The 27153-nt window shown below is 42.3% G+C and overlaps 5 non-coding genes and 2 pseudogenes across 5 annotated transcripts; all 7 read left to right on the top strand.

The window, feature by feature from the left end:
• The first annotated feature begins 878 nt into the window (after positions 1-878).
• On the top strand, positions 879-997 carry LOC112324858 (5S ribosomal RNA). The gene has a single exon (XR_002978857.2). It is a non-coding gene; the product is annotated as a 5S ribosomal RNA (ribosomal RNA).
• A 494-nt stretch (positions 998-1491) lies between these two features.
• Positions 1492-1610, top strand: LOC112325655 (5S ribosomal RNA). The gene has a single exon (XR_002979612.1). It is a non-coding gene; the product is annotated as a 5S ribosomal RNA (ribosomal RNA).
• A 484-nt stretch (positions 1611-2094) lies between these two features.
• On the top strand, positions 2095-2213 carry LOC112324870 (5S ribosomal RNA). The gene has a single exon (XR_002978869.2). It is a non-coding gene; the product is annotated as a 5S ribosomal RNA (ribosomal RNA).
• Positions 2214-3358: 1145 nt separating this feature from the next.
• LOC112324810 (5S ribosomal RNA) lies at positions 3359-3478 on the top strand (annotated as a pseudogene).
• Positions 3479-3938: 460 nt separating this feature from the next.
• LOC112324880 (5S ribosomal RNA) lies at positions 3939-4056 on the top strand (annotated as a pseudogene).
• Positions 4057-4551: 495 nt separating this feature from the next.
• Positions 4552-4670, top strand: LOC112324868 (5S ribosomal RNA). Its single transcript, XR_002978867.2, has one exon. It is a non-coding gene; the product is annotated as a 5S ribosomal RNA (ribosomal RNA).
• Positions 4671-5156: 486 nt separating this feature from the next.
• LOC112324862 (5S ribosomal RNA) lies at positions 5157-5275 on the top strand. Its single transcript, XR_002978861.2, has one exon. It is a non-coding gene; the product is annotated as a 5S ribosomal RNA (ribosomal RNA).
• Positions 5276-27153: the final 21878 nt, after the last annotated feature.

Genomic DNA, 27153 nt, shown 5'->3' with positions numbered 1-27153 from the left:
GCATGTGAATAGTGGAGAGTGCTCCACTGTTCACTAGGCCGGACAAGTCGGGCCCAGCCCAAAATGAGTGGGCCAGGTCCGGCCCAGTAAAAAAAATTAAAAATATTTTTGGAAGTTTTTGATTTTTCCGCGTATAATTTTATTGAATTTTGCTTAATATTGGTTTGTATTTTTATATTGTAAAGATACAAATCCAATATTAAAATACCCGGTTTTTGTCGAAACATTAAAAAAAATATATTTTTTGTTTTCATACATACGACCAAGAATCTCAAAAATAATAATAAAAAAAATCATATTGTATTTTCATATAACAAAGAAAATTTCAAAAATATATATTAGCATGCATTTTGGCTTTAATAACCAGTTTATTAAAGTCACGAGAACTAGGCCAATATTTCAAATATTCCAAAAAAATTATTTTGTTTTCTTTTAATATCTGGGGTTATGACCTTATACGTAAGACGTATTCCGGATATTAAATTCTTTTGTTGACGTTAGAATTATCCGATAAGATAAGGATCTCCTTACCGAGGAGGACTTTTCTTAAATCATAGACGGACCAACAACTAGAAAACACGACAAGATCTTAGATTTTATCAGACAATAAAACAATGCAGCTTACCTTAGGTAAGGCGTATTTGGGGTGCTAATACCTTCTCTTTATGCAACCAGTCCCCGTACCCGATCTCTTAGACCAGTTAGGGTTCCTAGTGACCAAAATACTAGGTTGCGACTCCCATTCCATTTTTCCACTAATAAAAGACGAGAATTCCTTGTCTCCAAACATTTGCCACATTAGATAAGATTTTGAGGGTGGATGTTTTCGCCGCCACGCCGCACACGTGCTTATAGGAATCGCGCGTGCATGGGCAAACAGGTGCGATCATACCAGCACTAATGCACGGGATCCCATCAGAACTCCGCAGTTAAACGTGTTTGGGCAAGAGTAGTACTAGGATGGGTGACCTCCTAGGATGTCCTCATGTTGCACCCTTCCTTTTTGCCAGTTCCCCGACCTGCCCCGACCCTTCTTTTTTGGTCTCCTTCTCCCCTACCCTTTGTTTCCTCACCTTTCCTTTCCCGCATGGCGTCCGCTGCCCGCCGAGAGGAGGAGTGCGGTGATTCGCCCGACAGCAGCAAGGGACAGGGCAGAAGAGTGAAAGGCCTATGGCTCCGGGGCGAGGACGTCAAGATCTAAAGATTCGGCGATCTGCATAGAGATTCCATGGCTACTATAAGGGAATCGGACTCAGAAGCTCCTGTAAAAACTATGGGCGCGATCCGACGTGCGATCCGACGGTCGGATCGCGGGTTATTGCCCTTTTGAGCCGGTGTTCTTGCTCGGCGCGAAACGGCCTGCCCCGGGGTCCCGGTCGCGCTTCCCTGAGCCGGCGGTGCTCGAACCGCCGCGACGCCTGCCATCGCTCTGTGATCCTCTTCGCGGGCGCCTTCGAAGCGCTTATAGGAATTACGCGTGCATGGGCAAACGAGTGCGATCATACCAGCACCAATGCACGGGATCCCATCAGAACTCCGCAGTTAAACGTGCTTGGGCAAGAGTAGTACTAGGATGGGTGACCTCCTAGGAAGTCCTCGTGTTGCACCCTTCCTTTTTGCCAATTCCTAGACCCGTCCCGACCCTTCTTTTTTTGGTCTCCTGCTCCCTTACCCTTCGTTTCCTCACCTTTCCTTTCCCACACGGCGTCCTCTGCCCACCGAGAGGAGGAGCGCGGTGATTCGCCTGACAGAAGCAAGGGATAGGGCAGAAGAGTGAAAGGCCCATAGCTCCGGGGCGAGGACGTCAAGATCTAAAGATCCGGTAGTCTGCATAGAGATTCCATGGCTACTATAAGGGAATCGGACTCCGGAAGCTCCTGTAAAAACTATGGGCGCGATCCGACGGTCGCATCGCAGGTTATGGCCCTTTTGAGCTGGTGTTCTTGCCCGGCAAGAACCGGCCTGCTCCGGGGTCCCGGTCGCGCTTCCCCGAACCGGCGGTGCTCGAACTGCCGTGATGCCTGCCATCGCTCCGCGATTCTCCTCGCGGGCGCCTTCGAAACGCTTATAGGAATTGCACGTGCATGGGCTAATGGGTGCGATCATACCAGCACTAATGCACCGAATCCGATCAGAACTCCGCAGTTAAACGTGCTTGGGTGAGAGTAGTGCTAGGATGGGTGACCTCCTTGGAAGTCCTCGTGTTGCACCCCTCCTTTTTGCTAGTTCCCCGACCCTTCTTTTTTTGGTCTGCTGCTCCCCTACCCTTTATTTCCTCACCTTTCCTTTCCCGCACGGCGTCCCTGTTGCGATGTCGCGGTCGCACAAATTAATTACCCTAGCTTCAAACACAACACACAAGATAGTATAGAGCAAGCAAAGGGTCGATCCCACGAGAAAGGTTCAAGTTAGATTTTTATGCTAGATTATATGCAATTTGGGGGGGGGGGTTTGGACGTTATCTAGGCTAAAGCAAAAGAAAATAAAAAACTATCAAACAAAATTTAATAAAATCAGAAAATTATCAAGAGAACAAACCTTGGTCGCAAGCACACATCCACCTACAGAAATCAGAACTGATCATGGAAACGAAACATCAATTTATATTCTGAATATTTATCTCTTCTTAACATAGGTTAGTTAACGAATCCGCCGTATAACTAACCCTAACAATCAAACAACCACAGTGTCCGCACTAGTAATTTAATTCAATGACAGCCTTAAGAACTAGATAAGTTGATTAATCAAGAAAACATAATTGTCCGCAGTCTATGTTTGATTTGATTGAAAGTTCTCCCTAAGATTAGTAACGTAGATCCGCCACAATTATTAAACTCAGTTGCTTCACAAGTTCATATACCACAAGTGCCTTCAAAACATAAAAAAAAAGAATATCAAGACATTTTATATATAAAACATAGGCAAAACACTAGTTAAATGTGAGTGAAACTATCGAATAATATGGTTGCATCAGTCGCCTGCCCGCCGAGAGGAGGAGCGCGATGATTCGCCCGAGAGGAGCAAGGGACAGGGCAGAAGAGTGAAAGGCCGATGGCTCCGGGGCGATGACGTCAAGATCTAAAGATCCGGCGGTCTGCGTAGCGATTCCATGGCTACTATAAGGGAAACGAACATCAGAAGCTCCTGTAAAAATCTGGGCGCGATCCGATGGTCGGATCGCGGGTTATGGCTGTTTTGAGCCGGTGTTCTTGCAGGGCACGAACCGGCCCACTCCAGGGTCCTAGTCACGCTTCCCCGAGCCGGCGGTGCTCGAACCACCGCGATGCCTGCCATCGCTCTGATCCTCCTCGCGGGCACCTTCGAAGCGCTTATAGGAATTGCGCGTGCATGGGCTAACAGGTGCGATCATACAAGCACTAATGAACCAGATCCCATCAGAACTCCACACGTTAAACGTGCTTGGACGAGTGTAGTACTAGGATGGGTGACCTCCTGGGAAGTCCTTATGTTGCACCCCTCCTTTTTTCCAGTTCCCCAACCCTTTTTTTTTGGTCTCCTGCTCCCCTACCCTTCATTTCCTCACCTTTCCTTTCCCGCACGGCATCCCCTGCCCGCCGAGAGGAGGAGCGTGATCATTTGCCTAAGAGGAGCAAGGGACAGGGCAGAAGAGTGAAAGGCCCATGGCTCCGGGGCGAGGACGTCAAGATCTAAAGATCTGGCGGTCGGCGTAGCGATTCCATGCTACTATAAGGGAAACGGACTCCAGAAGCTCCTGTAAAAATCTAGGCGCAATCCGACGGGTTATGGCCTTTGTGAGCTAGTGTTCTTGCATGGAGCGAACTAGCCCGCTCCAGGGTCCCGGTCGCGCTTCCCCAAGCCGGTGGTGCTCGAACCGCCGCGACGTCTGCCATCGCTCTACGATCCTCCTCGCGGGCACCTTTGAAGCGCTTATAGGAATTGCGTGTGCATGGGCTAACGGGTGTGATCATACCAACACTAATGCACTGGATCCCATCAAAATCTGCAGTTAAACGAGCTTGGGCGAGAGTAGTACTAGGATGGATGACCTCCTAGGAAGTCCTCATGTTGCACCCCTCCTTTTTGCCAGTTCCCCGACCTGCTCCAACCCTTCTTTTTTTGGTTTCCGCTCCCCTACCCTTCATTTCCTCACCTTTCCTGTCCCGCACAACGTCCCCTGCCCGCCGAGAGGAGGAGCGTGGTGATTCGCCTGAGAGGAGCAAGGGACAGCGCAAAAGAGTGAAAGGCCCATGGCTCTGGGGCAAGGACGTCAAGATCTAAAAATCCAGCGATCGGCTTAGCGATTTCAGTGCTACTACAAGGGAAACGGACTCCGTAAGCTCCTGTAAAAATCTGGGCGCGATCCGACAGTCGGATCGCGGGTTATGGCCCTTTTGAGCTGCGTTTCTTGCCTAGCTCGAACCGGCCCGTTCTGGGGTCCCGGTCGCGCTTCCCCTAGTCGGCGCTCCTCTACGGCGGGGCTCGAACCGCCGCGACGCCTGCCATCACTCTACGATCCTCCTCCCGGACGCCTTCGAAGCGTTGATAGGAATTGCATGTGCATGGGCTAACGGGTGCGATCATACCAGCACTAATGCACGGGATACCATCAGAACTCCACAGTGAAACGTGCTTGGGCGAGAGTAGTATGAGGATGGGTGACCTCCTGGGAAGTCCTCGTGTTGCACCTCTCCTTTTTGCCAGTTCCCCGACCCGACCCGCTCTTTCTTTCTTTTTTTGGTCTCCTGCTCCCCTACCCTTCATTTCCTCACATTTCCTTACCCGCACGGCGTCCCTGCTGCCGATGGGAGGAGCACAGTGATTCGTACGAGAGGAGCAAGGGACAGGGCAGAAGAGTCAAAGGCCCATGGGTCCGAGGCGAGGACATCACGATCTATAGATCTGGCGGTCGGCGTAGCGATTCCATGCTACAATAAGGGAAACAGACTTCGGAAGCTCCTGTAAAAATCTGGGCGCGATCCGACGGGTTATGGCTCTTTTAAGACGTTGTTCTTTCCTGGCTCGAACCAGCCCGCTCTAGGGTCCCGGTCGCACTTCCCCTAGCCGGCGCCCCTCTGCGGCGGTGCTCGAACCACCGCGAAGCTTGCCATCGCTCTGCGATCCTCCTCGCGGGCACCTTCAAATCGCTTATTGGAATTGCGCGTGCATGGGTTGACGGGTGCAATCATACCAGCACTAATGCACCGGATCCCATCAGAACTCCGCAGGCAAACATGCTTGGGCGAGAGTAGTATTAGGATGGGTGATCTCCTGGGAGGTCCTCGTGTTGCACCCTTTCTTTTTGCCAGTTCCCCGACCCGCCCCTCCCCTCTCTTTCTTTCTTTTTTTGGTCTCCTACTCCCCTACCCTTCATTTCCTCACCTTTCCTTTCCCGCACGGCATCCCCTGCCCGCCGAGGGGAGGAGCGCGGTGATTCACCCGAGAGGAGCAAGGGACAGGGCAAAAGAGTGAAAGGCCCATGGCTCCGGGGCGAGGACGTCAAGATCTAAAGATCCGGCGGTCGGCATAGCGATTCCATTGCTGCTACAAGGGAAACAGACTTTGCTATAAAATATGGGCGCGATCTGACTGTCGGATCGCGGGTTATGGCTCTTTTGAGCCGTTGTTCTTGCCTGGCGCGAACCGGCCCTCTCCGGGGTCCCGGTCACGCTTCCCCGAGCTGGCACCCCTCTGCGGCGGTGCTCGAACCGCCGCGACGCTTGCCATCGCTCTGCTATCCTCCTCACGGGTGCAATTCGCTGACAATTTCATGATTCAGCGAATCAGTCCCCTGACGAGTCGGTGCTTCAGCGAATCAGTTCGTTGACGAGGTTGTTTGGTGCATCAAATTAGTTCGCATACGAGTCTGTTCTTCAGCGAATCACTTCCCTGATGAGGTTGTGTGGAGTAGGGAATCTGTAACACCCTGTAATTTAGTACATTCATAAAAGAACTTTGAGCCTTAACTTTTAAAAAAATGGGTATTTTTTTTTCTCCCACCAAACTTATCTGAGACTTGCCGAAATTCCCAATGAAATTTCAGCAGAGTTTCCTTTATACCTGGAGGTCCCAAGTTATCGACAATCATCCTGTACAGTTACTCATTTCTCAATCATATCATAATCATGTAGAACCTCAACAGCACATCATTCATGGTACATGCCTCACATTTCGCATGTTCATTTCTTTCCCATGAACACACATAATTCATAATAATTGTAAGTAAACAAACTAATATTATAATTACAGAATAGTACATTTTTGTGTCCCGACACTTAATGTAAAAGGAGTACCATTACATATTAAGTCATTTAATTCCTTAAAGACAAAATACATTAATGTTCATCTTCTTATTCAATCATATAAAAGGAGACTAGAGGACCTAAAACGCTACTCCTAACGTGAATCTGAAGGACCTGCAATTTCATAATGTATATAATAAATATAGCATAAAAGGAAAATCACACAATACATGCACAAGTAATTAAACATATATTCAACGATATGCAATCATAGTTCCTTGAAATTCTCATTTATCCTTCCATTATTACATCTCTATTCATCCTTCCTAGAATCATTCAACATTTTCATTTTGTGTCTTGTTTCACCTCATGAGCGCATTTAATTCGTTATAATATCTACCATGTGATTTCTCTCTCTCGTACTCTATCTCTTTATATCAATTTCAATCCCAACATCTATTATACTCATTATGGCTTTTCCATATAAATTGTCAAACTCGTCATGATTTCGGTCCAATTTTAGTTTATAAATATATTCAACTTACATATTTCTTGTGCCCATTTCGACACATTCCAATGTTTCTTTAGATTTTCAGTAAAATCTCTCATTATCATGGAGCCTACCATCATTTTCACAATATTCACATCCGATCCATCTTTAAATAATATGAATACCATACATACATCATTCTATTTAATTCATCAACAATCTCATTCGACCACTATAATTAAGGCCAAATTTCATTATCTATCACTATTATTGGCATTTTATTACACTATTATAATTATCATCAAATTCTTATCATGCCAGCAACAACACAAAACCTTAATACAACATATTTACATTATTAGTCATAATTTCTTTGACATCCTCCATGTGCGCAGTGCATGATTCTCAAATTATATCAATTACAATTCATCAATTAATTCAAAATACATCATATATATATATATATATATATATATATATATATATATATATATATATATATATATATATATATATAGCATTGCATTCCTTAAGTGTATAACACCTACCATGGTTAATGAACTTCTATTCTCACGTACCAAGCAATACGATATTTGCCTCCATCCTTCACAAGAATTAGGTCTTCATCAGTTTCTTTTTCTGTTTTTTTTCTTCAATAATCCATAGCATAAACAAAAATTACCATTTTTGTTTAACAGTTAGGTATCATCCAACATTCCATTTATAATCTGACAAGTCAGTCATCTCGACAATATTAACACCATACAAGTAAGTTTAACTTAAGTTGCATATTCTGGTCATTAGAAAACAAAATTGATGCCACTAGCCCATCACCGGGTAACTAGTTCCTCCGCCCATCTTATTCCATAATTTCCAATCAATATCCGCCTCTTCAAGGTCGAATGAATAATCCTATCAAGATGTCAATCCCTATTTCATTAATATTTTTAAGTATTCCCTATCAAAAATGTCATTATAATACCTCTCCCCTAAACTTGGAAGGGAATGCTGACACTATAAATTTTCATTAGTGTTATTAGTCTCTCATATCAAGACCGGTTAATCAAGTTCATTGTAAATGTCAAAATTAATACCACTGATTGATGTCATCGACTATTTCTAACCTGAAATAGCCAATCATATTTTTCTTTCCATAATACCTTGGAATATTTCTGGAAATGTTGATGTCAAGATTCTTGACATCATTAGCTTTCACTTCAGGAATAGCTAGTCAAGTTTCGTGTGATTGCCGATATCGACAACACCGGTCGATATCATTAACTATTCTCACCCGAATAGTTAATCAAGTTCAGCATCCCTTATTTTCAGGGATGATTAGGCCGATGTTAGTAAACCTTACTAACATCATTAGCCTCCGCATTTGGGATTGGCTAATCAAGTTTCGTGTGATTGCCGATATCGACAACACCGGTCGATATCATTAACTATTCTCACCCGAATAGTTAATCAAGTTCAGCATCCCTTATTTTCAGGGATGATTATGCCGATGTTAGTAAACCTTACTAACATTATTAGCCTCCGCATTCGGGATCGGCTAATCAAGTTTCATGTGATTGCCGATATCGACACCACCAGTCAATATCATTAACTATTCTCACCCGAATAGTTAATCAAGTTTAGCATCCCTCATTTTCAAGGATGATTATGCCGATGTTAGTAAACCTCACTAACATCATTAGCCTCCGCATTCGGGATCGGCTAATCAAGTTTCGTGTGATTGCCGATATCGACACCACCAGTCGATATCATTAACTATTCTCACCCGAATAGTTAATCAAGTTCAACATCCCTCATTTTCAGGGATGATTATGCCGATGTTAGTAAACCTTACTAACATCATTAGCCTCCGCATTCGGGATCGGCCAATCAAGTTTCGTGGAACGATCATCAACGAAGTCTATTAATGTAATTCATATTCTTAACCCAATCGAGTACTCAAATCCATTTTTAATTTCTCGTTTATTTCACTTTATCCTTTCTCTTTGTGGTTTCACCCATAGACACAAAGACCAAGAATTTAATAAGTTAGTGAATTAACGCTACGTAAAAAGTGTAGGTATAGAACACCTACCAGCTGCAGAAGCTCAACTTGCTCTTCCTTCTTGTTGTTGTGCCCCTCCTGCAGTCCCTCCTTAAGCTCCTACTATACGAGCTCCTGAGAAGTCGAGTGAATGCTTCTCCTACATTTTTAATGTAACATCCTGAATCAATATTTGAATCTTCTCGATTTATTCATAATATTCATAAATTCACAAGATCAACTACTTCCGTAAACAATTTCCATGAATGTATTTTATTTTCTTACTTGTCATTTAAATTCATTTACATTAGAATTTATTTACACTAACATTAAACGTCCATTTAATTCAATTCTTCATCAATGATTTTCAATGTCCAAAGGGCATGACTTTTCGTTACCGATTTTATTATTTTTTTCTTTTTTTTTCTTGTCACCAATTTTCTAATGTCCCAAGACATTTAATCTATCACCAAACAATGTAATTTAACTTAAATTTCATCAATGACTACACATGCCAAATTTTTCCAAAAGCACACTCAAAATGATTCCTTATATCATAATTCAACTTACAACATCCCTTACCATGATTTCCCATTCCAACACAACCAAAGTATTAGTCAATCACTATTCTTTATAGAATTTAACTATACCATCACTTATCAACACATCAAACATGGCTCAAACACAACACAAATACAACCATCATCATTAAACCCATTGTCATTATCCTTAGTCCCAAAACCTACTTTTTATGCTAAACCTCATATTCTCATTCAATATTTCTCAAACCAAACTTAAAACATCATTATGTAAATTTAGAATTCAATAAATCCAAACAGTGGAATTATACATAATCATCATTAGAATAACATATCCAAAATTAACATACATCCAACGGTTAAATCTCCCGATATCAGAACAATACCGGATTGACCTGAAATTTGGAGACCTATTGTTCGGGAAGTACAATTTCTGGTAGGCGTGTTTTTTTTCCGATCTTAGCCATTCAGCATTTATATCACATCGGTATGAACAACGTATCCAAAATCCAGACCAATCCAACGGTGAAAAGATGATAAAACGGCCGACGAACAAGGCTGTCTTGAAATTTGATTTTCCAGAAATGTTCCTCCGGTGACAGCCCTCAAACGAAGTCTGCTATTGACAATCCCTCCGGTCAGAATGTAGGTGACATTGAGAATAATAATATATCCAAAAATCAATCTAATCCAGCGGTGGAAAGTCAAAATATGGCTGTCGAAGTTCCTGCCTTGTTGCAATCCCAAAACCCATAGTTTCAAATCAATTTATTCCTTCTATTTTTCAGCAAATCAAGCCATTATCATGCAATTAATCTTCAAATTCACAAGAACAATTACTCCCCCAAAATATTTACATGAACCCTAGAATTTTAAACTTGGAGGTTTTCTTCTCCTCATGCAAGAACAAGAGAGAAAAATGAAATTACTAAAGGGTATGTTGCTTACCTTTGCTACTTTAACTTATTTCAATGAATTCTTGCAAAAATTTACAAAAATCATGTCCTCCTCTTCCAATTTCCAACTTCTTCTCTTTGTTTCTCTCAAGCTCTATAACTCTCTAAGTTGTCACTTAATTATTTTTCTTAGATAAAATCCTTCTAAGAACACTCCCTTTTGATTTAGCTTGAAGAAATGAAGAGAAAATGAAGAAAATGGGACAAAACAAACGGTCTCCCTCCTGTTTTTTCCTTTTACTGAGGACGTGCTCTGTCTTTAAAGGAGGAGAGGAGAGTATTTGTTTTGATAAAATTACAAAAATGCCTTTATTAATGCCCCTTGTGTCATCTTCTTCAATTTACTCAATTTTCAGTATTCTCGTAAAGCCTTTCCAAACTCCGATTGACATGCAATTTTAACCTCATATAAAACAATATGTCTGGAGATTTCTTATAAAATTTCAGCCCAATCCAATGGTCAGATTGAGATATATCATCGATACCGTAAAACTAGACAATTAGTGTCTTTTACGCTAAAATCTAAATTTCATGCATTAATTTATTTACTTAGATCCTCATGACATTTCCCCTTAATTTATACTCATTAAATTCAATATTACCACATTTATCATTAATTTGTCAAAATAAGTTTTTTGACCAGGGTTTACATATCTTCTGGTTTTTTTTCTTATTCTTTTATCCATTGAAACTCGTCATTGGTTTCGCCAACGTTACAAGTTTTAAACTAAAAATCATGACTCTCTTTTCGACTTCAACAATACCTTTAAATTTGTTTATGAAGATCATTCTCTCTCTCACATGACACATTTATTGTCATTCCTACTATTTATTCATTTCTTTCATACCGAATATCCATTACTCGTCGAAACCCCATTACTTCGATCCTATGTGTTTTATTATTATTATTATTATTATTTGTTTTTTTATTTACGGGGGTTTACAGAATCAGTTCGCTGACGAGCATGTGCATCACAAACTCAGTTCGCTGAGGAGTCTGAACTTTGCCGATCAGTTCCCTGACTGGTCTGTGCTTCAGCGCAATAGTTCAATGACGACTCTTTGCTTCACCGAATAAGTTCGGTGACGAGGTTGTGTGGTGCATCGAATCAGTCCACTGATGAGTCTCTACTTCTGCGTATCAGTTCCCTGACGAGGTAGTGAGGTCTAGGGAATCAATTTGTTGACGAGTGTGTGCTTCAGTGAATCAGTTCGCTGACGAGTTGTGCATCCCTGAAGCATTCTGCTGAGGAGTCTATGCTTTGCCGACCAGTCCGCTGACGAGGTTCTGTGGTCTAGGGAATCAGTTCGCCGATGAATCGGTGCTTCAACATTTCAGTTCGCTGACGAGTCTGTGATTCAGCGAATCAGGTCCCTGACGAGTCGGTGCTTTAGTGAATCAGCTCATTGACGAGGTTGTGTGGTGCATCAAATCAGTTCGCTGACAAGTCCTTGCTTCAGCGACTCACTTCCTTGATGAGGTTATGTTAAGTAGGGAATCAGTTCACTGACGAGCATGTGCATCACCGAGTCAGTTCGCTGAGGAGTATGCGCTTCGCCGATCAGTTCCCTGACTAGTCTGTGCTTCAGCGCATCAGTTTGATGACGACTCTGTGCTTTAGCAAATAAGTTCGTTGACAAGGTTGGGTGGTGCATCGAATTAGTGCACTAACGAATCTCTACTTTGGCGTATCAGTTCCCTGACGAGGTTGTGAGGTCTAGCGAATCAGTTTGCTAACTAGTGTGTGCTTCTACGAATCAGTTCGCTGACGTGGTTGTGCATCCCTGAAGCAGTTCGCTGAGGAGTCTATGCTTTGCCGACCAGTCCGTTGACAAGGCGGTGCTTAAGAGCCTCAGTTCGCTGACGAGTCCAAGCTTCAGTGAATCAGTTTTCTGACGAGTCTGTGCTTCAGCGAATTAGTTCCTTGAATAGGTTGTGTGGTGCATCGAATCAGTTCGCTGACAAGTCTGTGATTCAGCGAAGTAGTTCCCTGACGAGGTTATGAGGTCTTAGGAATCAGTTCGCTGATGAGTCTATGCTTCAGCGAATCAGTTCAGTCACAAGTCTGTGCTTCAGCGAATCAGTTCCCTAACAAGGTTGTGTGGAGTAGGGAATCAGTTCGCTGACGAGTCCCTGCTTCAGCGAATCAGTTCGCTGATGAGTCTGTGCTTCAACGAAGTAGTTCCCTGACGAGGTTATGAGGTCTAGGGAATCAGTTTGCTGAGGAGTCTGTGCTTCAGCGAATCAGTTCAGTCACAAGTCTGTGCTTCAGCGAATCAGTTCCCTGACCACGTTGTGTGGAGTAGGGAATCAGTTCGCTGAGGAGTCAGCGCTTCGCCGATCAGTTCCCTGACTTGTCTGTGCTTCAGAGCATCAGGTCGATGACGAGTTTGTGCTTCAGCGACTCACTTCCCTGATGAGGTTGTATGGAGTAAGGAATCAGTTTGCTGACGATCATGTGCATCTCTGAATCAGTTCGCTGAGGAGTCTGCGCTTCCCCGATCAGTTCCCTAACTAGTTTGTGCTTCAGCGCATCAGTTCGATGACGACTCTGTGCTTTAGCGAATAAGTTCGGTGACGAGATTGTATGGTGCATCGAATCAGTCCACTTACGAGTCTCTGCTTCCGCATATCAGTTCCCTAACGAGGTTGCGAGGTCTAGCGAATTAGTTTGCTGACGAGTGTGTGCTTTAATGAATCAGTTCGCTGACGAGGTTTTGCATCCCTGAATCGATTTGGTGACGAGTATGTGCATCCTTGAAACAGTTCGCTGAGGAGTCTATACTTTGCCGACCAGTCCGCTGACGAGTCAGGGCTTAAGCGCATCAGTTCACTGACGAGTCCGCGCTTCAACGAATCAGTTCGCTGACGAGTCCGAGCTTCAGCGAATCAGTTCACTAAATAGGTTGTGTGGTACATCGAATCAGTTCGCTGAGGAGTCTAAGGAATCAGTTCGTTGACGAGTCTATGCTTCAGCGAATTAGTTCGTTTCAAAGTCTGTGCTACAGTGAATCAGTTCCCCGACGAGGTTCTGTGGAGTAGGGAATCAGTTCGCTGACGAGTCTCTGCTTCAGCGAATCTGTTCGCTGACGAGTCTATGCTTCAGCGAATCAGTTCGCTCAACAGTCTGTGCTTCATTGAATCAGTTCCCTGACAAGGTTGTATGGAGTAGGGAATCAGTTCGCTGACGAGCATGTACATCACCAAATCAGTTCGCTGAGGAGTCTATGCTTTGCCAACTAGTCTGGTGACGAGTCGGTGCTTAAGTACATCAGTTCGCTGACGAGTCTGAGCTTTAGCGAATCAGTTCGCTGACGAGTCCGAGCTTCAGCGAATCAGTTCCTTGAAGTGGTTGTGTGGTGCATCGAATCAGTTCGCTGACGAGTCTGTGATTGATGCAACCATATTATTCGATAGTTTCACCCACATTTAACTAGTGTTTAGCCTATGTTATATATATAAAATGCCTTGATATTCCTTATTTTATGTTTTGAAGGCACTTTTGGATGAAAGATGCAAAAAGGAGTAAATTGGAGGTAATTGGTAGATTTGATGTTCAGTCGATGTTTTGTGCAGAGAGTGAGTTCTAGAGGTCAAAATGAAGTGATTCTAGTGGTACTAAAAAGAAAACATCCATACCTTTCTGGAAATTTAATGCAAGAAAGATAAAAGGAGAAAGATCATGGAAATCACATCCTTCAAAGTCAAATCTCGCATTCTGCCAATGTTGACCTTTGTCCATTCAAAATTCAATATCTGGAGCTACAGAAGTCCAATGGATGCAAACTCAATTTTGTTGGATGCCTGCCTTAAAGACCTATCAATGCTTTAAATGTCAGCCAAAAACGATGTCATATGAGGGAGATATTAATTTTCAAAGATGACAGCTAAATTCTGCCAGCAAACAGGTTTCGTGAAGGAACATGTCCAAATTACGTTTCAAAGCATCTAAACCTGCATCTAAGTTTTTATTTCAGCAATTTAGCTCCTCTATGTCAAAGCTTGAAGATTTAATGCAAGGCTATTTCTCCTTTTTAGGAAAATAGTTATTGAAGTACTTAAATGTAAACTGTCAACTTAAGGGAGGACTATTTTGTAAAATAGGGACTAGGGTTTCTTAGCATATAAAAAGAAAGAGAGAAGGGAAAGAGGGCAGAAAGGGGGCAGCAGCCAGAAGTGAAGAAACACAAACTCTCCTCTCTACAAACCAGAAATAATGCTTTCTTCTATCTTTAAGAGTAGTTGTTCCATAGATATGCAAGGCTAAGCTCGTTTTCTTGGTTGTAAGGACACAACAAACCTTCGGATTTCAAGAACTGTGAGATTTATTTTACCTTTTCTTTTCAGTTTATATGATGAATATGTTTATTCTCCTATGCTTATTTTTCCTATGATTGTTTATTTTATTTGTTAGAGCGGACTCTAAGTTATTATTGTAGACAATCTATTGCTAAGTTTGATATCAAAACCGGAGTTATGGTATATGAACTTATGAAGCAATTGAGTTTAATAATTGTGGCGGATCTACGTTATTAATCTTAGGGACAACATTCAATCAAATCAAACATAGACTGCAGAGAGTTATGTTTTCTTGATTAATCAATTTATCTAGTTCTTAGGGCTGCCATTGAACTAAATCATTAATGCGGACATTGTGATTGTTTGTTGGTTAGGGTTAGTTATACGGCGGATCCGTTAAGTAACCAACATTAAGAAAAGATAAAAATTCAGAATATAAATTGAAGTTTCGTTTCAAGGATCGGTTCTAATTTCTGTTGGTGGATGTGTGCTTGCGACCAAGATTTGTTTTCTTGATAAATTTTGGTTTCAATTGATTTTGTTTGCTAGTTTAATTTCTTCCATAGTTTAGATCATCACAAATCAAAACCCCCCCAATTGCATAACGTATGGCATAAAAATCTGAACTAAATCTTCCTTGTGGGATCGACCCTTTGCTTGCTCTATACTATCTTGTGTGTTGTGTTTTAAGCTAGGGTAATTAATTTGTGCGACCGCGACATCGCAACAGTGGTTCAGCAAAGTAGTTCCCTGACGAGGTTATGAGGTCTAGGGAATCAGTTCGCTAATGAGTCTATGCTTCAGCGAATTAGTTCGGTCACAAGTCTGTGCTTCAGCGAATCAGTTCCTTGAAGAGGTTGTGTGGAGTAGGGAATCAGTTCGCTGACGAGTCTTTGCTTTAGCGAATCAGTTCGCTGACGAGTCTGTGCTTCAGTGAAGTAGTTCCCTAACGAGGTTATGAGGTCTAAGGAATCATTTCTCTAACGAGTCTGTGCTTCAGTGAATCAGTTCCCTGCCAAGGTTGAGTGGAGTAGGGAATTAGTTCGCTGACGAGTCTCTGCTTCAGCGAATCAGTTTGCTAATGAGGTTGTGTGGTGCATCAAATCAGTTCCCTGCCGAGGTTGTGTGGAGTAGGGAATCAATTCGCCGACGAGTCTGTGCTTCAGCGAATCAGTTCGGTCACAAGTCTGTGCTACAGCGAATCAGTTCCCTGACGAGGTTGTGTGGAGTAGGGAATCAGTTCGCTGACGAGTCGCTGCTTCAACGAATTAGTTCACTAACGAGGTTGTGGGGTCCATCAAATCAGTTCCCTGATGAGTCTATGGTTTAGCAAATCAGTTCCTTGATGAGATTGTGTGGTCTAGGGAATCAGTTCGGTGACGACTCTATGCTTCAGCGAATCAGTCCGCTCACAAGCCTATGCTTCATTGGTCTAGGGAATCAGTTTGGTGACGACTCTATGCTTTAGCGAATCAGTCCGCTCACAAGCCTATGCTTCATCGAATTAGTTCTCTAACAAGGATGTGCGGTGTCAGGAAGTAGTTCACTAACGAATATGTGCATCACTGAATCAGTTCGCTGACGAGACGGTGCTTCAGTGCTTCAGTTCGCTGATGAGTCCATGATTCAGAGAAGCAGTTCCCTAATGCGGCGGTACTTCAGCGAATCAGTTCACTGACGAGGTTGTGTGGTGCATCAAATCAGTTCGCTCACAAGTCCTTGCTTCAGCGACTCACTTCCCTGACGAAGATGTGTTAAGTAGGGAATCAATTCGCTGACGAGCATGTGCATCACCGAGTCAGTTCGCTAAGGAGTCTATGCTTCGCCAATCAATTCCCTGACTAGTATGTGCTTCAACGCATCAGTTTGATGACGACTTTATGCTTTAGCGAAAAAGTTCGGTGACGAGGTTGTGTAATGCCTCGAATCAGTCCACTCACGAGTCTCTGCTTCTGCGTATCAGCTCCCTGACGAGGTTGTGAGGTCTAGCGAATCAAGTGGCTGACGAGTGTTTGCTTCAACGAATCAGTTCACTAATGAGGTTGTGCATCCTTGAATCAGTTCGTTGATGAGTATGTGCATCCCTGAAGAAATTCGCTGAGGAGTCTATGCTTTGCCGACCAGTTCGCTGACGAGTCGGTGCTTAAGCGCATCAGTTCGCTGACGAGTCCGAACTTCAGCGAATTAGTTCTCTAAATAGGATGTGTGGTGCATCGAATCAGTTCGCTGACGAGCCTGTGATTCAACAAAGTAGTTCCCTGACGAGGTTATGAGGTCTAGGGAATCAGTTGGTTGACGAGTATATGCTTTAACGAATTAGTTCGGTCACAAGTCTGTGCTTCAGCGAATCAGTTCCCTGACGAGGTTGTGTTGAGTAGGGAATCAGTTCGCTGACGAGTCTGTGCTTCAGCGAATCAGTTCGCTAACAAAGTTGTGTGGTGCATCAAATCAGTTCACTGACGAGTCTGCAGTTCAGCGAATCAGTTCCCTAAGGAGATTGTGTGGTCTAAGGAATCAGTTCGCTGACGAGTATGTGCTTCAGTGAATCAGTTCGGTCACAAGTCTGTGCTTCAACGAATCAGTTCCCTGACCACGTTGTGTGGAGTAGGGAATCAGTTCGCTAAGGAGTCAGCGCTTCGCCGATCAGTTCCCTGACTTGTCTGTGCTTCAGAGCATCAGGTCGATGACGAGTTTGTGCTTCAGCGACTCACTTCCCTGATGAGGTTGTATGGAGTAAGGAATCAGTTTACTGACGAGCATGTGCATCTCTGAATCAGTTCGCTAAGGAGTCTGCGCTTCCCCGATCAGTTCCCTAACTAGTTTGTGCTTCAGCGCATCAGTTCGATGACGAGTCTATGCTTTAGCGAATAAGTTCGGTGACGAGATTGTATGGTGCATCGAATCAGTCCACTGACGAGTCTCTGCTTCCGCGTATCAGTTCCCTAACGAGGTTGCGAGGTCTAGCGAATTAGTTTGCTGACGAGTGTGTGCTTCAATGAATCAGTTCGCTGACGAGGTTGTGCATCCCTGAATCGGTTTGGTGACGAGTATGTGCATCCTTGAAACAGTTCGCTGAGGAGTCTATACTTTGCCGACCAGTCCGCTGACGAGTCAGGGCTTAAGCGCATCAGTTCACTGACGAGTCCGCGCTTCAACGAATCAGTTCGTTGACGAGTCCGAGCTTCAGCGAATCAGTTCACTAAATAGGTTGTGTGGTACATCGAATCAGTTCGCTGAGGAGTCTAAGGAATCAGTTCGTTGACGAGTCTATGCTTCAGCGAATTAGTTCGGTCAAAAGTTTGTGCTACAGCGAATCAGTTCCCCGACGAGGTTCTGTGGAGTAGGGAATCAGTTCGCTGACGAGTCTCTGCTTCAGCGAATCTGTTCGCTGATGAGTCTATGCTTCAGCGAATCAGTTCGCTCAACAGTCTGTGCTTCATCGAATTAGTTCGCCGACGAGGTTGTGTGGAATAGGGAGTCGGTTCGGTGACGAGGTTGTGTGGTGCATCCAATCAGTTCACTGACGAGTCTGTAGTTCAGCGAATCAGTTCCCTGATGAGATTGTGTGGTCTAGGGAAACAGTTCGCTGACGAGTCTGTGCTTCAGCGAATTAGTCCGCTCACAAGTCTATGCTTCATCGAATTAGTTCTCTAACGAGGATGTGTGGTGTCTGGAAATAGTTCGCTAACGATTATGTACATCACCGAATCAGTTCGTTGACGAGTCTGTGCTTCGCCGATCACTTCCCTAACGAGGTTATGTGGTCTAAGGAATTAGTTCGCCTACGAGTCGGTGCTTCAGCGCTTCAGTTCGCTGACGAGTCTGTGATTCAGCAAATCAGTTCCCTCACGAGTCGGTGCTTCAGCGAATCAGTTTGCTGATGAGGTTGTGTGGTGCATCAAATCAGTTCGCTGACGAGATTGTGTGGTGCATCGAATCAGTCCACTGACGAGTCTCGGCTTCCGCGTATCAGTTCCCTGACGAGGTTGTGAGGTCTAGTGAATCAGTTTGCTAACAAGTGTGTGCTTCAATGAATCAGTTCCCTGACGAGGTTGTGCGTCTCTGAATCAGTTCGCTGACGAGTATGTGCATCCTTGTAGTAGTTCGCTGAGGAGTCTATGCTTTGCCGACCAGTCCATGACGAGTCGGTTCTTAAGCGCATCAGTTCGCTAACGAGTCCGAGCTTCAGCGAATCAGTTCGTTGACAAGTCCCAGCTTCAGCGAATCAGTTCCCTAACGAGTCTATGCTTCACCGAATCAGTTCCCTCAATAGGTTGTATGGTGCATCGAATCAGTTCGCTGATGAGTCTGTGATTCAGCAAAGTAGTTCCCTGACGAGGTTATGAGGTCTAGGGAATCAGTTTGCTGACGAGTCTGTGCTTAAGAGAATCAGTTCCCTGATGAGGTTGTGTGGAGTAAGGAATTAGTTCGCTGACGAGTCGGTGCTTCAGCGAATCAGTTCGCTGATGAGGCTGTGTGGTGCATCAAATCAGTTCGCTGACGAGTCTATGCTTCTGTGAATCACTTCCCTGATGAGGTTGTGTGGAGTAGGGAATCAGTTTGCTGACGGGTATGTGATGCAACCATATTATTCGATAGTTTCACCCATATTATTAAATTTTGTTTGATAAATTTTTGTTTTCTTTTACTTTAGCCTAGATAACGTCCAAACCCCCCCCCCCAAATTGCATATCATCTAGCATAAAAATCTGACTTGAATCTTCCTCGTGGGATCGACCCCTTGCTTGCTCTATACTATCTTGTGTGTTGTGTTTGAAGCAAGGGTAATTAATTTGTGCGACCGCGACATCGCAACAAATTTTGGCGCCGTTGCCGGGGAAGTAATTTTAGTTAATTCTTGTGCTATTATTTTTATTTGCTGTGATTATTATTTATTTTTCTAAAAAAAAAGAAATAGAATTTTTACTTGCTGCAGTACTGTTCATTTACGGCAGCGATACTGTTCAAAACAGATTTTTTGGTGGAATTAGGTAAACACTTTACGTAGGTTACGAAAGGAAGCTCGCGTCAACACCATGGCTGTTGAACGACAACAAACACTCAAGGAGCTTGCTGTTCCTAACGTGGAAAATCAACCATTGTGCATCAACATCAATTATAATGTAAACTTCTAGCTCAAATCTGGTTTTATACATTTGCTACCAACATTCAATGGTCTTGCAGGTGAAGATCCTCATACTCATCTTAAGGAGTTCCATATGGTTTGTGGTGGCATGAAACCGAATTGAGTTGACGAAGAACAGGTTAAGTTGAAAGCTTTCCCTTTCTCTTTAAAAGGGGCAGCAAAGACATGGTTTTTCTCTATTCTCCCAGGTTCCATTGGAACTTGGAATGCCATGAAGAAGATTTTCCTTGAAAAGTATTTCCCAGCATCTCGAGTTGCCAACATAAGGAAAGAAATATGTGGGATTCGACAATCTCATGGAGTGACACTTTCCGAGTATTGGGAAAGATTTGAGCAACTGTGCATTCAATGCCCTCATCATCAAATACCCGATCAGCTGCTCATTCAATATTTCTATGAAGGATTGATGCCTACTGACCGTAGTATCATTGATGCTGTAAGTGGAGGGGCATTGGTAGATAAGACACCCCAGGCTGCACGTCAATTAATCTCAAACATGGCAGCCAACTCGAAACAATTTGGCACGCGTGGAGACTTTGTAAAAAAACAAGTAAATGAGGTAAGTATTTCTAACCTTGAAAATAAAGTTAATGATCTTACTTCTCTTGTGCGTTCTTTGGCTTGTGGAAATGTACAGCAGGTGAAAGTTTGTATCATATGTTCCTTACAAGGACATACCTCAGATATGTGCCCAACAATGCAAGAAGATTACATTGAACAGGTTCATGCAGTTGATGGAGGATTCAACGGACAGTCCCAGTGTAAATATGATCCCTTTTCCAACATGTACAATCCCGGATGGAGAGATCATCCAAACTTATGTCATGGGAACCCACTTCAATAAGGCAATCAAGGCCGACAGTTCCATCCCCATGGATTTCAGCCCCAACAGAATTATCAAGCGAGACAGCCCCCTCCATTCACAAACTCCAATGTTAAGGGGTCGTCATCCAATGATGATCTTCGTGAGATGATGAAAACTTTGGCCTCTAACACTGTGACCTTGCAGCAAAATGTCATGACTTTTCAACAAGAAACAAGGTCAAGTATTCACAACTTGGAGAAGCAAATGAGGCAAGTAGCTTCAAGTGTGGGGAAATTAGAAGCACAAATGAATGGAAAATTGTCCTCCCAAGCATTGAATCTAATAGAGAATGTTAGTGTGATCATGCTACGAAGTGGGAAAGAATTTGAAGAGAAAAGGTCGAAACAAATTGAGATGGAGAAAGAAGAAGAGATAGAAACCGAATTGATTACAAAGAAGGAACATCCTCCTCCTCCACAAACTGAAACATCGACCAACACTCCAAAGGTAACTCCTCACTCAATGAATTCCAGTTTTAAAACAATTCCACCCTTTCCTGTGAGTTCTTCTAGGTCAAAGAAAGTGGACAAAGAAAAAGAGATTTTAGAGGTTTTCAAGAAAGTAGAACTTAACATTCCTTTGCTTGATGCTATCAAGCAAATTCCCAAGTATGCCAAATTCTTGAAGGAGTTGTGTACTACCAAGAGAGCTTTCAAACTAAAAGGTCATGAAATGGTAAGTATGGGTGAAGTTGTATCTGCTATTGTTCAAAAGAATATGCCTTTGAAGCAAAAAGACCCAGGTGCGTTTACTATCCCATGTGTTATTGGTAATGCTGGTTTCAAAAGGGCCTTGTGCGATTTAGGTGCATCCATTAGTGTTATGCCTAAACATGTTTATGATTCTCTTAGTCTTGAGCCTTTGAATAAAACTAGCATTGTAATACAACTTGCGGATCGTAGTTTTGTTTACCCACTTGGTGTGATAGAAGATGTCCTAGTCAAGATTGATAGTTTGGTCATTCCATGTGACTTTTATATTCTTGATATGGAACATGATTCTTGTGATTCATCAAACAACACTCCTATATTGTTTGGGAGACCGTTCTTGAAAACTGCCAATACAAAAATTGATTATGGTAAGGATACTTTGTCTATGGAGGTAGGAGATGAAAAAATTGAATTTAATTTTCATGATGCAATGACATATCCTTATAGCAATGTTTATTCTATCACATGTTATGACCAAGTTGATAAGTGTGTGCAGCAAGTTTGTGATTTTGATAGTGAGGATGGATTAAGCATAACTTTGAGCTATGGCTATGATTTTACCAAGATAGAAGAGATGGAGAGGCATATAGGTGTTCCCCAAAACGTGCATGAATCAGCATTGGCTTTGCAAGCTTTGCAAATTGTTCCCTATGATGCAGGAGTCATTCACCCCATCATGGATAGTGAATGGGTGGCGCCTATCCTCTTGCTGCCCAAAAAGATTGGAATTGCGTTGGAAGAAATACAAAATGATGCTTATGAGAATGCAAGGATTTACAAAGAAAAGATCAAAAGTCTTCATGACCGAATGATTACAAGAAAAGAGTTTAATGTTGGAGACAAAGGCCTTCTTTATCATTCACGTTTGAAACTTTTTCCTGGAAAGTTGCGCTCTTGTTGGATTGGACCCTTTGTTGTTTCTAATATTTTTCCTTATGGTGCAGTTGAAATTACAAGTTTAAAAACCAACAAAGTACTCAAGGTCAATGGCATCGCTTGAAACCTTTCTATGAAGGTTGGACGACAGAACTCACCGCTTCTGCGGAGTTAGCTAAACCAATCTATGAAGAATGAGCATGCAACATGTCGAGCCAATGACATAAAACAAAAGCGCTTACTGGGAGGCAACCCAGCACACAAAAAAAACAGATTTGCTTTCTTTTTCCCTTATCTTTTATTTTTCGCATTTTACTTTATTTTTGTCATTCTCCTATATTCCTTTTCTTTTATTTCAACATTGAGGACAATGTTGTATTTTAAGTGTGGGGGTATTGGGAGAATGTTGGTTTTCTTATTTTGGTTTTTTTTGTTGTTAAAAAAAAAAAAATTTCTATGTTTGATCTTTTGAACTCCTATTGGTTTATGAGAATGTGAGTATTACATATGAGAATTAATTGAGATAGATGGAGATATGAATTGAATGAAGGAGTGTGCATGCAAGTTTTAAGGTTTAATTGGTTTAGGGATTGACTTTGAGAATATGTCATGTTGACTTTATAGTGTTATACCAATGCAAGCTTTTGAGCCTTCAACATTATATTCTTTGATTGTGCATTCTTTCAATGATATGTATCTCTAGAACTTGCTTCATATCTTGTTGAGATTACATTCGCATTACATATATACATGAAGATGATAAAGGCATTAGAAATTTTAACCACTTGAGCCAAAAAGCCAACCTAAAGCATATTATCGTTAGTAAGCCCCTTTTGAGCTTGTTTATCTTTTATTTGTTTTATCCATGTATAAGCCTTAACTTTATATATGTTTTCCTTTTCCCCTGGCCAAGGATTAGTAGAGCATATACTTATGATATCTCATGGAATTATGGTTGGAAATTATGTGAAAAGAAAGAAGAAGTGATGCTTGATGAAAAGATGGGCAAAGTTGCCAAAGGTAAAAAAAAAGAAAAAAAGAAAAAAGTGTTCCTTTATGTTCTTAAGATTTTATGTTGAAAAAGCTTGAAATCAAAAGAAGTTAAGCATTGGTGATTAAAGATGGAAAATTTATGTGCTTTGATGGAATATCTTGTTTGAAATATTATTTTTTCAGAATGCTCTACTTTATTTGGTTTGAACCTTTTCTTTTACTCTCTTTTACCTCACCTTAACCTTAGCCCTATTACAACTAGAAAATAAGACCTTTTGATTCATGCATTGTTTGTAATATGTTAGTAATGGAGATGAGATTGAAGAGCAAGCTTATGGTAGAACATATTCATTGATTGAATTTGAGAGATTTAAACACATAAGCCTTAAACACGTGAGTGTTGGAGTGTATATCAATGAGAGGACCTATCACTTTGGCATGACATAGATTTCATTTGAATCCTAACGATTAATTGAGTTTTGAAGTTTGCATGTAAATAAATTCATGAGAATTTATACTCTTTATCCTTCTTGATTGTATTCTTGTTTATAATGCATAAATTCTTGGAAATTTTATGGGGGATTAAGAGGTTGATCATAGTTATTTTCTATTTGATTTTACCTATCCTTTCTCGAAGACGAGCAAGAGCTAAGTGTGGGGGTATATGATGCAACCATATTATTCGATAGTTTCACCCACATTTAACTAGTGTTTTGCCTATGTTTTATATATAAAATGCCTTCATATTCTTTGTTTTATGTTTTGAAGGCACTTTTGGATGAAATATGCAAAAATAAGTAAATTAGAGATAATTGGCAGATTTGACCTTCAGTCGATGTTTTGTGCAGAGCGTGAGCTCTAGAGGTTGAAATGAAGTGATTCCAGTGGCATTAAAAAGATAACACCCATACCTTTCTGGACATCTAAGGCAAGAAAATAAAATAAGAAAGAGCATGGAAATCGTAGCCTTCAAAGTCAAATCTTGCAATTTGCCAGTGTTGACCTTTGGTCATTCCAACTTGAATATCTGAAGCTACAGAAGTCCAATTGATGCAAACTCAATGTTTTTGGATTACTGAATCAAAGGCCTATAAACGCTCAAATTGTCATACCAAAATGATGTCATATGAGGGAGATATGATTTTTCAAAGATGACAACTAAATTCTGCCAGCAAACAGGTTTCGTGAAGAAACGAGTCCAAATTATGTTCCGAAGCATCTAAACTGATATCCAAGTTTTTATTCTAGCAATTTAGCTCCTCTAAGTCAAAGTTTGAAGATTTCATGCAAGGCTATTTCTTCTTTTTTAGGAAAATAGTTATTGAAGTACTTAAATGTAAACAGTCTACTTAAGGGAGGACTATTTTGTAAAATAGAGACTAGGGTTTCCTAGGATATAAAAAGAATGAGAGAAGAGAAGGGGGGCAGCCAGCCAAGAGGAGAAAAACACCCCCCCTCCTCTAAGAAACTCGAAATTATGCATTCCTCCTTCTTTTTTAGTTGTTCAACAAACATGCAAGGCTAAACTCTTTTTCTTGGTTGCAAGGACACGGAAACCTTCGGATTTCAAGAACTGTGAGATTTATTTTACCTTTTCTTTTCAGTTTATATGATGAATATGTTTGTTCTCCTATGCTTATTTTTCCTATGATTGTTTATTTTAATTGCTAGAGCGGACTCTAAGTTATTATTGTAGACAATATATTGCTAAGTTTAATATCAAAACCGGGGTTGTGGTATATGAACTTGTGAAGCAACTGAGTTTAATAATTGTGGCGAATCTACGTTAGTAATCTTAGGGAGAACATTCAATCAAATCAAACATAGACTACGGACAGTTATGTTTTCTTGATTAATCAACTTATCTAGTTCTTAAGGCTTCCATTGAATTAAATTACTAGCGCGGACACTGTGGTTGTTTGATGGTTAGGGTTAGTTATACGGCGGATCCGTTAATTAACCAATGTTAAGAAGAGATAAATATTCAGAATATAAATTGATGTTTCGTTTCCATGATCAGTTCTGATTTCTGTAGGTGCATGTGTACTTGCAACCAAGGTTTGTTGTCTTGATAATTTTCTGATTTTATTAAATTTTGTTTGATAAATTTTTGTTTTCTTTTACTTTAGCCTAGATAACGTCCAACCCCCCCCCCCCAAATTGCATATCATCTAGCATAAAAATCTGACTTGAATCTTCCTTGTGGGATCGACCCCTTGCTTGCTCTATACTATCTTGTGTGTTGTGTTTGAAGCTAGGGTAATTAATTTGTGCGACCGTGACATCGCAACAGTATGTGCATCCCCGAATCAGTTCGTTGAGGAGTCCGTGCTTCGCCGATCTGTTCCCCGACTAGTCTGTGCTTTAGAGCATCAAGTCCATGACAAGTCTGTGCTTCAGCGACTCACTTCCCAGACAAGGTTGTGTGGAGTAGGGAATCAATTCCCTGACGAGGTAGTGAGGTCTAGGGAAACAGTTCACTGATGAATATTTGCATCCCTGAAGCAATGCGCTGAGGAGTCTATGCTTTGCCGACCAGTTTGCTGACGAGTCGGTGCTGAAGCGCATCAGTTCGCTGATGAGTCGGAGCTTCAGCGAATCAGTTTGGTCACAAATCTGTGCTTCAGCGAATAAGTTCCCTGACAAGGTTGTGTGGAGTAGGGAATCAGTTCACTGACGAGGTTGTGTGGTGTCGGGAATTAGTTCACTGATGATTATGTGCATCACCAAATCAGTTCGCTGACGAGTATGTGCTTCAGTGAATCAGTTCGGTCACAAGTCTGTGCTTCAGCGAATCAGTTTCCTCACGAGGTTGTGTGGAGTAGGGAATCAGTTCTCTGACGAGGTTGTGTGGTGTCGTGAATTAGTTCGCTGACGATTATGTGCATCACTAAATCAGTTCGCTGACGAGTCTGTGGTTCAGCGAATCAGTGCGCTCACAAGTCTGTGATTCATCGAATCAGTTCGCTGACAAGTCTGTGCTTCAGCGAAGCAGTTTGCTCACAAATCTGTGCTTCATCGAATGAGTTCGCTGACGAGGTTGTGTGGTGTCAGGGATTAGTTTGCTGATGATTATTTGCATCACCGAATCACTTCGTTGACGAGTATGTGCATCGCCGATCAATTCCCTGACGAGGTTGTGTGGTCTAGGGAATAAGTTCACGGACAAGTAGGTGCCTCATCACATCAGTTCGATGACGAGTCTGTGCTTCAGCGAAGTAGTTCCCTGACGAGGTTATGAGGTCTAGGGAATCAGTTCGCTGATGAGTCTGTGCTTCAGCGAATCACTTCCCTGAAGAGGTTGTGTGGAGTAGGGAATCAGTTCGCTGACGAGCATTTGCATCACCGAATCCGTTCGGTGTGGAGTCTGCGCTTTGCCGCTGACTAGTCTGTGCTTTAGAGCATCAGTTCGATGACGACTCTGTGCTTCAACAAATAAGTTCGGTGGCGAGGTTGTGAGGTGCATCGAATAAGTCCACTGACGAGTCTCTACTTCCACGTATCAGTTCCCTAACAAGGTTGTGAGGTCTAGGGAATCAGTTTGCTGAGGAGTGTGTGCTTCCGCAAAGTGGTTCCCTGACAAGGATATGAGATCTAGGGAATCAGTTTGCTGACAAGTCTGTGCTTCAGCGAATCAGTTCGGTCACAAGTCTTTGCTTCAGCGAGTCAGTTCCCTAACGATGTTGTGTGGAGTAGGGAATCCGTTCAGTGATGAGTCTCTGCTTCAACGAATAAGTTAGCTGACGAGGTTGTGTGGTGCATCAAATCAGTTTACTGACGATTCTACGCTTCAGCAAAGCAGTTCGCTCACAAGTCTATGCTTCATCGAATTAGTTCGCTGACGAGGTTGTGTGGTGTCGGGAAATAGTTCGCTGACGATTATGTGCATCACCGACTCAAATCTTTAACGAGTCTATGCTTTGCCGATCAATTCCCTGACGAGGTTGTGTGCTCTAGGGAATCAGTTCACCGACGAGTCAATGCTTTAGCGTATCAGTTCGCTGACGAATCTGTGC

The sequence above is a fragment of the Populus trichocarpa genome, chromosome 17 (assembly GCF_000002775.5).
Source record: "Populus trichocarpa isolate Nisqually-1 chromosome 17, P.trichocarpa_v4.1, whole genome shotgun sequence".
NCBI classification, from domain to species: domain Eukaryota; kingdom Viridiplantae; phylum Streptophyta; class Magnoliopsida; order Malpighiales; family Salicaceae; genus Populus; species Populus trichocarpa.
The sequence above is the reverse complement of the archived record's forward strand: the minus strand, read 5'-3'. Positions and strand labels throughout refer to the sequence as shown.